Raw genomic sequence first — 13,113 nt, 5'->3', positions numbered from 1 at the left:
TTAATACCCATCACCAGGCTAACCCATCCCCCCAGCCCCTCCCCTCTAGAACCCTCAGTTTGTTTCTCAGAGTCTGTAGTCTCTCATGGTTTGTCTCCCCCTCCAATCTCCCCCATTATGACTTCTTTTTAAATAACTTAGAGAAAACATGGGAAAAGTAATGGATTCTAAGCCCTAAGTCTTTGAGATTAGTTTGGTTACTTGATTTTTTTTTTTTAATTTTTAAAGGATTTAAATGAATACAAATGTTCCAAAGACATGCTGTATTCTACACCTCTAAAAACAAAAACCTTTGCCAGAAAAGTAGCTGTTGAAATATGCAAAAAGCATGTGAATATGCAAATATAAGACAAGTCTAAATAATTATTTTTGAGATTATTTTTAAGTTATTTTTCTGCATTGGCCCTTTCTCAGTGTTTTTGGAATCTTGACATGTCTATTCTTTAGTCTGGCTTTTGTGTTTGGAATGTTCATCTTGATCTCAGAGTTACATCTCCACGTAGAGTTTGGTTAGACGTTTCTCCCTAGCTGCTGCTTCAGACTTGAACTGTTTGTGAACACGTCGGGGCCATTTCCTGGTGGAGTGAGGCCTTGGGACCTGTGGTTGGCCAGGAACCAGGTCCAAAGGATGCTATTTCCTCCTCCATACTCAAGTTAGAGTGGTTTTTATGTTTGTGTTTTGGCTGCTTGCCTCTAGCTTTGTCCAAGGAGCTTAGATTTCTATTTTTGTTCATTATGTGACCTACATTCTCTAGAGAGTTAAGATCCTCTTTGTTTTTGAAGAACGGTTATAACAACCTTTGGAAAACACTCTTTCCCTGCCCCATCACCTTCGACATTTGAAGTGTTTCCCATGTTCAGTGTGTGACTCTGGCTGAAGTTAGTAGCAACACAACTGTACCTCTGTGATATCTTCACTCCACTTCCTCTCTCTTCTCTATGTGGGTGGCCACTTGACACTGTGCTTAGTCATTTGGTTTCCTTCTGTTCAGAATATCCCTTTTTGCTAACAGTCTACAAAAGCTGCAAAATGCATATTGGACATTATTTACAATTAACATGGTGATTACCCTTACTATTACTTACAACTCAAATTCTGCCCAGAGTGTTAATACAGTCACTCAATAAAAATTTACTGAGTACATGGTTCGTGCCAAGCTGGCACTGTAGGAGGTCTTGAAAATGGGAAGAGGAATAAGATAAAGTCCCAGTTTTTGAGGATTTCACAGTTTGGTGTGAGGTGACAAATAACCAAAGAGACAATAACAGCACAAGATGCCTTGAATAAGACCTTGTCCTTGCCCTTGAGGAGTACAGCTTAGTGGAGAGAGAAGCAATGGTGCCTGGAACATAATAAACAATCAACATCGTTTTTTTTCCTAATTAATGGGGAATAATGTGGTGGTATATGCAAGGTGTTATGGTGTGTGTAGCAGACATGGTTCCTTCCTGTCTTTATTATTTTCCCATTTTCCGGAACTCCTCTGGGAAATTGTTGTCCTTTCTCCGTCCATTGGGTTTGTGTGGGATGGTGCCTACCGCAGCTTCAGTACTAAACTAATCAGTGTATTCCATACTCCTGGCTATGCCATGAGCATATGACTCCAGCCAGGCCAATGAGAGTAAGTCCTAAGACTTTTTTTGAGATTTTAGAGAAATATTTACTTTCCTGTTAAAGCTTCTGGGAGGAGGAATCAGACCTAAAGTTTCCTAAATCCGTCTTTGCACATAGAGAAAACTCCTAAGAATGGACCAACAGCATGGATAGGAGAAAGGGGAGATGGAAATACCATGCTTGCCTCCCAACCACCTCATTTGAGCCCTTGACTTAAGCTAGTTCTCTCCTTGTACCTCATAGTCCTGGGAGTCTCCAGTTCACCATTTTCCTTGAGCCAGGTTGTATATGTGTTCTGTTTCTTGCTAGTAAAACAAAACAAAACAAAATAAAAAAAAGAGACCTGCCTGACTTCTATAGGAACCCAAAGTTGAACTTGTCTAATTCTGCTTGGGAGAAGCCTTCACAGAAGGAGATCTTCAGCTCGTAGTCAGAGGATGAATAGAGGTAGGCCAGCTAGATAGAGAAAGGAAGGGGCTTTCCCAGCAGAGGAATCTGTATGAGCAGAGAACAGAAGTGAGAAAAATAATGCCGTGTTGTTTCTGATCTGTGAAGCAGAAGAGGTTGTTACTTTTCCAGTACCTTATGTCTGAGGTCTTTCTTCCATTAACAAAACATTTTTTTTTTTTATAAAAGAATGGAGATATGCTACATTTTATGACAAGTAGATATTTTTTAAAAAAAAAAAAGATTTTATTTATTTGAGAGAGAGACAGAGATAGCAACGGAGATAGTGAGAGAGAGCAGGAGCAGGGAGGAGAGGGAGAAGCAGGCTCCCCACTGAGCAGTGAACCGAACGCGGGACTCGATCCCAGGACCCCGGGATCATGACCCGAGCCAAAGGCAGACGCTTAACCAACAGAACCACCCAGGTGCCCCAGGCAAGTAGATCTTTAGAGGGCACAAGGAGAATTGGCATGTGGGTGTATGAGTTAAGATACTTAAGCTATGAATAACTGAAAACCTGACAAACATTAGCTTAAAACAAGAGAACATTTAGTGTACTCTTAACAACCCATTGGAATGCAGTGGTTTCAGGACTGGAAATAATGTCCAATAATGTCATCTAGGACTCATTCTCTTTCCATCCTCCCCCTCTGCCATTCTCACCATGTTAGCTTTGGAACTCAAGCGTTTTGCCTCATTGTTAACAGATGGCTGCTATGGTTCCAGACATCTCATTATGCCCATATTACCAAAATAGGGAACATGGAAGGAAGCAAAAGAGCTGTCTTCATTTGCATCTCTCTTTCTCGCTCTCTCTTTGTTTTTTTAAATCATGGAGGATAACAAACACCTCCTCCATCCAGTAGATTTTTCCTTATAGATCATTGGTCAAGGCTTTAAGGGAAATGGGATTGCTGTGATGGCTTAGACCAGTCCATTCACATCGTGGAGCTGAGTGTATTGCCAAAATGAAATTAAGGGTTTGATAGCTAAAGAACAGTTGCTATGAAGATTGACAGGGTCTCTTACAAGGGTTGCCCTCAATGAGGTGTCAAGTAGATATATGCCCTCTGTCGGATATAACCTATTTTTCTCAGGGAGCTGCTTCTCACAGTATTTTACAGGACAGTTTTAAAACCATTATTCTTGTCAAAGCCCATTTGAATCTGGCTTAAATTTTGAAAAGTATTCTTTTTACCGGTAACGTGAGTGCCTATTTTAGGGGATACACTGGTAGAAAACAGCATCAATAATAAGGCATAGAGTTAATGGTGAGTAATGACATTGTATATCTGTTTATTGGCTTTTTTTTATCAAGATGCGTTTTATAAATTTGTCTCATTTCTTTTGTACAACCACATCTAAGTAGTAGCTATTTTTCAGCTTATCAATGAAAAAAAATCAAAATACAGAAAGTTTAAAATACTTTATAAAGCTACATGTAAGTTAGGGAAAGAGTCTGGTCTAGAAAAAGCTGCTTATTCTAGTGCCACTTCTGTGATTTCCTAAAGGCTTCAGAAGCCGGATCTATTCTTTGCTCTGTTTATCCAACAACCTTCTTTCAGTGGGTTTAAGGTAGTGAACATATATATGGAACTGCAAAAATATTTCTTCACCCGGAGTCAGTGATGATTTTAATATCTTGAGGGTAATGAATAGACATTGTTATGTCATTCTGATGATGCTTTGGCTTTGACGAGGGACTCGTTTACCTTCTAGAGCCCCTGCTTATCAGAGACATCTTGTGTGCTCATTTGTGGTAGAATTTTAAGGGATTATAGAAGTTCTTCGGTCTTGTTACAGAACCTGAAAGAGGCAAGTGTAAACACCATGCCATCACCATTTCTAAAATCCTTTCTTTGACTCTCACTGCTTCACATATCCCTGGGTATGAAGTGCCACATACACTGTAGGTTTTGTTATTATGTTTTATTTGGGGAGGAGTGTGATAGAAATATACATGATAAGTGAGGAAAGCCACTGAATGTAGAGTTACAAAATTTAGGTGTCCATATAAGGCCATTTGTGGAACTCTTTCAAGAGCGGTCTATTTTTGAGGAAATACTTATCCCCTCTTCCTTAGTTCAGTTCTCCTGATTTGTATAATTCAGGTTTTCTCAAACTTAGCACTATTGACATTTTGGAGCAGATAATTCTTAGTTGTGGGGAGCTGTCCTGTGCATTGTAGGCTGTTTATCAGTATCTTTAGCCTCTACCTATAAATATTAGCATCAGACTACCCCTCCTTCATCATAGTTGTGATGACCAAAAAATCTCCAGACGTAAGCAAAAGTTCCCCTGGGAGGAGGCTGAGGTAGGGAAGGTGGGGGAGGGGGCTAAGTTGGGGAGGTAGAGAGTAGGAGATTGAGGTAACAATGCCTCCAGCTGAAAAATATGGTCTATATTTTATGGTCTATATTTTCCTCTCCCAGACAAGAAGACTTGTATTTGTTTAATTCAACTCAATAATGTAAAATATGGGGTATGTTTGAACAGTATTTGGTTCAAAAATGAGACTTTGAAATTGTTTCATAATTCACAGCATTTTGTGAAATTATGCACATTGCGCTTTGGAAGTACAACATGACTGAGTTTTAAAATAACTAATCAAAATTTTCCAATCAGATACGCTCTATCCATTTAAGTCAGAAGTTTTCTTTTCTTTTCTTTTTTTTCATGGAACACTACATCAAAAACTAATGATGTAATGTATGGTGATTAACATAATAAAATAAAGTGGACAGAAGTTTTCTTTAAAGGAATCTGTACTTTGGTAATCACAATATAGAGACCTAAATTTTTTACATTGCAAAAAGGCAATCCTCCTTATGTAGACTTCACTGATGTGACAGATGACATTAAACCCTGGCCACTTCTATTTGTACTGCAGATGAGATTATGACAGGAGAGACATTTAAATGACATATACATTCGGTCTTAAAATTTTTGAAAATTAAAGTTAGTGTGGGTTTGATAAGAAAATGTACTTGAAAATCTAGATGTTCTAAAAAAAGGACCTATAAAATATTCATGAGAGAAAAAATTAAACTAAATTAATTTAGTAGTTATCTTGAATCTTGTAGAGCAAAGCAGTTTTAGTACCCAGAGGCTTAAAAATCCCCTTGTTGTAGACAGATGATAAATTCATTGTTTGACATGGTAAATCGGCCTACTCACTTGATATATTTGAGGATTCTGTAGCTCTGACATTTGAGTTGTTACTGGAAAACCTTCTCTCCCCCAACTTTATACAAAGAGGGAAAAAGTCTGTTTGATATCAGGGAGGCCAAAATGGCCAAAAGAAGTGACCACAAAACAATTCACTTTGCATTTGTTCATGTAGCCTCACTAGAAGGAGCATTTGTGTTCAGAAGCCTTGATGAAATATTTATTCGGGAATATTTTGAATGAGATGGCCAGGGGGACTGTGAATGGGAATGTTTGGGTACAAATATATTTTTTTTAATTTATTTTTAAAACTTTTTAAAGATTTTATTTATTTATTTGAGAGAGAGAGAAAGTGAGAGAGCACATGGGTGAGGGGAGGGTCAGAGGGAGAAGCAAACTCCCGCTGAGCAGGGAGCCCGGTGTGGATCTTGACCTGAGCCGAAGGCTGACGCTTAACCAACTGAGCCACCCAGGCGCCCTGGATACAGATATCTTGATTTGTTAGCTCCGGTCCCATCTCTACATACCTTGCTTTAAAAAGGGATTGTCCTTTTTTTTTTTTTTTTAAGATTTTATTTATTTATTTGACAGCGAGAGATGCAGTGAGAGAGAGAACACTGGCAGGGGTAGTGGGAGAGGGAGAAGCAGGCTTCCTGCTGAGCGGGGAGCCCGATGTGGGGCTCGATCCCAGGACCCTGGGATCACGACCTGAGCCGAAGGCAGACGCTTAACGACTGAGCCACCCAGGCGCCCCAAAAGGGATTGTCCTATCACCAGCTTGTGCCTGTGTCCCTGGTCTGAGTTTAAACAAAGAGAAGTCACTTGTGTTTCTGTTTCTAGAATCTATTCTTTTTTCCTTAGACTTGTAGAAATCAGGTGATTGCCTTCTAATAGCCTTCTAGATATTATGTAGGTTGGTGTAGTTCAGATGGATAAGGGTAGAAAAAAAGTGTCAAGATCAAGATTTGAATCTGGGAGTGGACCTGGAATGATCTTTGAAGGATTAGGGTCTTTTAACCCACAAATCTTCCATGCTTAAGTTTCTCTGAAGTCTTATCTCTCTCTTATTTCTATGATCGTATACCTCGGCTAGTGGAAAGATTTTGCCATACTTTCTATAGGTGGTTTCTGTTTCAGGAAATCATCCATAATTTCTTTCTTGTCTTTTTCAAGAGCTGGAGCTCAACATAGAACACGGTGGGTATTTAGTGGATAGCTTAACTCTCTCAAACTTTGAGTCTTTTATTTTTATTTTTATTTTTTTAAAAACTTATTTATTCATTTGAGACACAGAGATACAGGGAGAGAGAACATGAGCAGGGGGAGAAGCAGAGGGAGAGGGAGAAGCAGAGGGAGAGGGAGAAGCAGAGGGAGAGGGAGAAGCAGGCCCCTCACAGAGCAGGGAGCCTGATGTGGGGCTCGTTCCTAGGACCCTGGGATCATGACCTGAGCCGAAGGCAGATGCTTAACCATCTGAGCCACCCAGGTGCCCCAAACTTTGAGTCTTTTAGTCAGGACTTTGAGCCCTTAGTTTCCTCTTACCATAAGAAAAAAAAATCAATTATGGATTACTGGTTGTCTGGAGGTAGGGCTGGGGTGGAAACAGAGTAATTCCAAGAGCACCAGGAAACCACCTAAGGCTTTTAAAGCAATTCTGTGGCTTACTGTTTTATTAATAAATAAGATTACTCTCCCCGGAGATGAGAAAATCAGAATGTGTGTTGGAAAACCTGTTAAAGTATTGCGGTTGTCCAGTGAGAGATGATGGTGGATAAGGATGACAGTAATGGAATAAAAAAATGAAAATATTTGAGAAGTGTTTTGTAGGTAAAACCGCTAGGACATGATAGATTTGATGTAGTGTATAAGAAAGCATGAAATCAAAGATGGCACCTGGGCTTTTGACTTGAGCAACAGGATGGGCCGTGTGCCATTTATTGACATAAGTAATCTGGGGAAGGAACAAATATAAAAAAAGAAAATGAAAACTTGAGGTTTACAGGTATTAATTTTGACAAGCTTATAAAGTATGAAAAGTATGCAGTTGGATATGTGTCTGGAGCTGAGGGGAGAAAATTACTGTATTTTGATGGGTTGATATGTTTAATCCCATATAACTTTTTATTAGTTGTTTTGTGACTAGAGGCATTTAATGAGGGAAAGTTGGCTCTTTAATTCAACCTTCTTTTACCTTTCCACTCACATGAACAGCCTTAAAAACGGAAATCCTTCTCTGATTGGCATTGGTGCTCGTGTTCCATTGATGATAGCAATATGTTTGTCTTCATGGTAAATGGGGTGTCAACCTGGTTATCTCGGATCGGAAGACTCTTTCATAGTTTAATCTCAAAGCTAAAAAAAGATTAATGGGAAGTGTCATAGTGATACATCCCATGCTTAGAATCCAATAATTTCATTTTAATCAGTTGCACATTATTGGTAACACTGAATCATAACTTTGCTTTTCAAAGATACTATGACCTTGCACAGCTGTGTAGAGTGACTAGAAAAAACTCCATATACTTAGTACCCTTTATTAGAACTATTGATATTACTCTTTTCTTAAAGAGAATATTAGAGCCTTTAACTTATGCACAAATTGTCACACAGTAAAAAAATAAAACAACTTTATTTAAGAGATTGTCTGAAAATCAGTTTTGCACAGTCTAGTGACTTTATGTGAATGCTATCTTAAACTGGAGGGATGTAAAAGAAACCTGACTTTTACCACTTCATATTTTCTTCTCAAAATCCAATCTATATTTCTGGAGGTGGAATTTCATGTTGACAGCTCAGTATGAAATCCTAATTCATTTTGGATAATTTGGAAATGAAACTGAAGAATACCATTTGCTAACAGATAATTTACACTGCAAGATTTATTTTGCATAATATATTTTTATGAGAATTTCGGAATTCAGAAGGGAAGATATCCGGCATCTTCTTCTGCATAATATATCATCTCTCAATATTTTCTTTAGTATGTTTTGAGTTCCTTAGGTTTGGGAGGGTTATTACTGTAAAAGTAATTTCAACATTATTCTCTTTGATAAAATACGAAGAAAAAAAGAATAATCTATCTATTGTCAGAACACATAATCATATGGTTCAGGTTAGAGAAACAAAAGGAGCTTGACTTTCAAGCAGTTGGAAAGTGTCTTAAAACTCAATTAGCCAAGCATTTGCATTTTTCAAACAGTTTTTGTTTGTTTTCAACAAGTGACACAATCTCACTACTATTTTGGTATATGCTATTTAAAGTTCTGGCTCCTCTTTAACTGAATATAATTTATTTGGATGAGAACAGTTTCACAATTAGATAGAAACAAGATGAATAGAAACAGTTTGGTAGAATTTGATTTATTTATTTATTTTAGAGAGAGAGAGGGAGAGAGTGTGTGTGAACAAGAGGAGGGGCAGAGGGAGAGAAACTCAAGCAGACTCCCCACTGAGCACAGAGCCCAATACCAGAGATCTCACAACCCTGAGATCATGACCTGAGCCAAAATCAAGAGTTGGTTGCTTAACTGACTAAGCCACCCAGGTACACCTTGTAATGGGAGAACATGATTCAACTGCTATGCAGAATCCTAGTAGGTAAAAATCTGGAGCTTTCTTGTGGTAGAAATGCCAAAAGTGGGGCGCCTGGGTGACTCAGGTGGTTAAGTGTCTGACTTCGGCTCAGGTAATGATCTCAGGATCCTGGGATAGAGCCCAGTGTCAGGGTATCTGCTCAGCAGGGAGTCTGCTTGTCCCTCTTCCTCTCCCCCTGTTTGTGCACGCTCTTTCTCTCTCTCAAATAAATAATAAAATCTTAAAAAAAAATGTCAGAAGTAAGGTCTCTGCATCTAAAACGTATGGTGGATTTTTGTATTTTGTCTGGCCTTGGAGTTCTGGCTTTTCCTTAATGTGAAATTACCAACATTGATTTTTGAGCATATTGGTGGAGACTGAAAGAAGATGATGTCACTTAAACAGAGTCCAATTTATTCCCTGAAAGGCAGTGCTAAAGTGCTCCAGGTTCAACAACAGGAAGAACTGTGTTTGAAACCTATATTTTCTACATATGAGCTATGATGTTGGCCAGTTATTTAACCCTTTGAGCCTCAGTTTCCTTGTCTGTAAAGCAACACACATTTTATAAAGATGAAATAAAACGGCACCTGAAATAGTGCAAACACCTAAGAAATATTTAATAATAATGAGGGTAATTATTTTTATTAAGTCTCTAGCTTGCCCAACCTTGTTATTGATTTTTCTCTAACCCCAGCTAAATATTATAAAGAGTTTATGTTCAGGAGAAAACTCCTATTTTCTTGAGCTGAAGGTAGTATATTTCAGCAGGCTAATGGACTCATTGCAAGAGTTTTTTTTATAAAATATTTTAAAATTGAATTCATAAGACTGATAAGGGCCTGTTGAACATGTGGTCCAAATACTTACATATAACTAAAGAATTTGAGTTGAAGCTTTCTCAAAGTCCCATAGCTGCTTAAAAGTAGAACTATTATTACTACACAGGCTTTCCGATTCCCAGTCAAGTGTTCATTTGTTGTTACACACTGCTTCATAAAGTCTGAGATGACTTGAGAAGTAGGTTGACACAGGATTGCGTGAATGCTGAGTTTGACCTGCTTCACAAATTCAGGTTGCAAATAATGTCATCCACAGGAAACCTAGCTCCAGTACTCATTTACCAGATTAACATAAGTCTAATAATTTCCTCTTAGGGCTCCCTCCCGTCCCCCTTGACCTATCCAAGAACCCCAGGAGCTTGTTAAGCCTGAAAGAGGGGGGATTCTATCGATGCCCATATCTGAGCAGATGGGAGAGAACCTACAGTTTCACCGGTCAAACTTGTCCTTGCCTCCTGCTGCCAAATAGTGCCTATGTGGACAATAGAACGTCATATGGTATAAAAGGTGCTGCTTGTCCTCTGCTGGTCCAGAATCTCCCAGGGAGGATCATCTTAGACCATGAGTCTTTAAGAGAGTGCTCTCCCATTCTCTTGGTTCTGAGTTAGGTTCCAAGGAATGCTAGTTTATGATCCAAATAAGTCAGTTCTTCAGGTCAGATGCCAGTTTTCCTCACACGGTCATTCTCCACAATGCCAACTCCTCCCAGTATAGAGCTGTGGTTTTTCCTTTTCCTCTCTGGGATCCACACAGCAGAAGTCCAACATTTTCTCTTTTAGCCCCAGAAACAAGAGAGTTTATAACATACTTGTGAGACAACAGCACTCTCCATTCATGCTTCAGTTGCTAGTTCCTCCATTATTTCCTAGTGGCTCTGCATGGTTTCATCTTTGGGGCAGGGACCGATTCCAGAGACACACCCTCCTCTGGAAATGAAGGTGAATTCTGACACTTCTGAAAGTAGGGAAAAAGTGAATGATGCTGAATTGGGCACATAGAAGTCCTTTTATCAATATTTTTTGACTGATTACATAAAAATGCTAAATGTGAAGTCTGTATTAGGGTATCCAAGTGATATGCCTATAAAATCTGAAATTTCATTGTATTCCTTAGATATATTTATAATTTCAAGGAGTTTTTTTTTTTTTTTTTTTTTTTTGGTCTCCAGGCTTTGGTTTTTCTCCAGTTAATCTCTAACTGTGTGGGAGATTTGCCAATGAATTAGCAGTATGATCCTTTTCTAAACTGAAATTCTAACTGTATAATCTTTATTCTAAACATAATATGTGTGTGTGTTTATGTACATACATATATGTATGTGTTTATATGCTTTTCCTATAAATATAGTTACACTATTTGGATTGAGTAATGTTTTAGAGGATTTGGGTTTTTGTAATGTTTTTATTTTGGCCACGTTCATAAAAATATAAATACAAACATAAATCCATGAGTCTACCCATTATCCAGCTGCAGCTTTAAAACATGCTGTACTTGATAAGCTTCCAGATTTGTTTTAATGACAGAGTTTCATATTTGTGTAGCCAATCTGGATCGTAAAGCAATTCCTGTTTGAAGTATTTGGCCCATAAAGGAAATACAGTGAATGGTTGTGGGTCACACTTAGTCACATCATTTCATTCTCTTGTCAGACAAGTTTGAGAATTGCCTGGAGGAACTGTTATAGTCTCTCTGGACTTGTGCTTCCCTAGAAAAGAATGTGGCTATTTAAGAGATTTATTCCAAGCAGAAGGCTGCATAAATGGAGAATTACTGTTGTTATTACAATTTTTATTTAGTTTGTGTCTGGAGCTGGCATTGGAGGTGCTAATTTTCTCCTAATAGATGGAGATTAGCCTTGAGTATTCACACAGATCTTTCTTAACCACAGGTGCCTTGACAGAGTTGACAAGTATTTGCTCAGGGTCAGTTTGAAGCTCAGAAACTCACAAACAAATGTGATTCTCTAGAAGTCAGAAGCAAACTTTCTGTAAAACCAGGCCAAAATTCCAAACTTGTAACATCAGCCTTTGGTGTGAGGATTTGGTCCAGACCTTTGGATTCTCTTTAGTTAACTTTTAAGTGCTCAGGAAAGTTTTATTGTAAATATATTCCATAATTTGTTTTCAAAATGTATTTTTAACAATACCCTAGACATTTCAGGAGTACCCTAATTTTGAAAAAAAAAAGTTGGGGGTGGAACAGAATAATGTTTTAGAGAGCTACTTAGGATTCTACAAATGTAATTTTGAAGTATTATTTTAAAAAGAAGAAATTAAGAAAACACCAATTTCATCTTCCAAGATCTGGGCTGGGAAATGAAGTGAAGGCCCAATTGTAGCCCCAGCCATTTATCTTACTCTGGTTCCTTGTGGGCATGTCTTTGTGTACTGGTTCCAAGATTTATGATTGGGATGTGAGGGAAATGAGGAAGAGGAAGCTTCTCATGGGTCTCCAGTTCAGCATTTTATCAGAGTTCTGCATTGATTAATTAGGTGTGTTGTACAGTCATTACCCAAGTAGTATTTTGGTTCTCATTCTGCTATCATGTTCATAATTCCTTTGGGAGCACTCTTCTGGGAAAGTTGTACTTTGACTTTAGGACAGGATTCAGGGATTTATGAGTCCTTTGACTTTTCTTTAATATTAAATCTCACTCTTAATCATTAATATTAATTTATTTTCTGTTCATCTATCTGTTATCACCTCCATATATGGCTCTCCCTAAGACCCCGCTTTCCCCTCCATAACTTTAGTGTCCTCTTTCAAATTGGAATTTCTTCTATCTTCAAACATGTGAAAGTTTCCCTTCTTTGAAAAAACAACAATAACCCAGTTTCCTTCATTTAATCTTGATGTCTTTTCTCTCCACTCTTTTTTTGTCCTTTAGCCATATTTCTGAGACAGGAGTTCACCAATGATGACTCTCCTTACCGCTGGCTTTATCCATATTAAGCCCCATAATCTGGTTATCACTCAATTGAATCATAGCAAACCGATTTGTGATTCAATTCGTCTGATGTAGTACAGGGAGAAGAGTATAAGAAACAGAAATAGAAGATGTCCTATGAGGCAGTTCAAAGCTGAGCAGCTAATGAAGGCAGACTTTACATCCTTGGAACTTTAGTATTCAATATGGTGGCCACTAGCCTCATGTGGCTCTCCTATCTTATGAAAGACTAATGTAACTAAAGAACTGTATTTTAAATTTTAATTTAAATGCAGTGTTAAAAACTGATACTTAAGTTTTCCAATATCTGAATTATGTTTGGGAACAACTTGGGTATGTCAATTTCTATTTTTTCAGCTCTACATTTTATGAAATCTGTATAGATCAAGTATTTCTGATAAATTTAGCATCCAAATTGGGATGTGCTATAAGCATAAAACATGTGTCAGGTTTCAAAAACTTAATACTTAAAAAGAAAGTATAAAATATATCATTAATATTTTCCAAAAAACTTTTATTAC

Source organism: Zalophus californianus, chromosome 1, assembly GCF_009762305.2.
Source record: "Zalophus californianus isolate mZalCal1 chromosome 1, mZalCal1.pri.v2, whole genome shotgun sequence".
In the NCBI taxonomy this organism is placed as follows: Eukaryota; Metazoa; Chordata; class Mammalia; order Carnivora; family Otariidae; genus Zalophus; species Zalophus californianus.
This window is presented reverse-complemented; position numbering follows the sequence as displayed.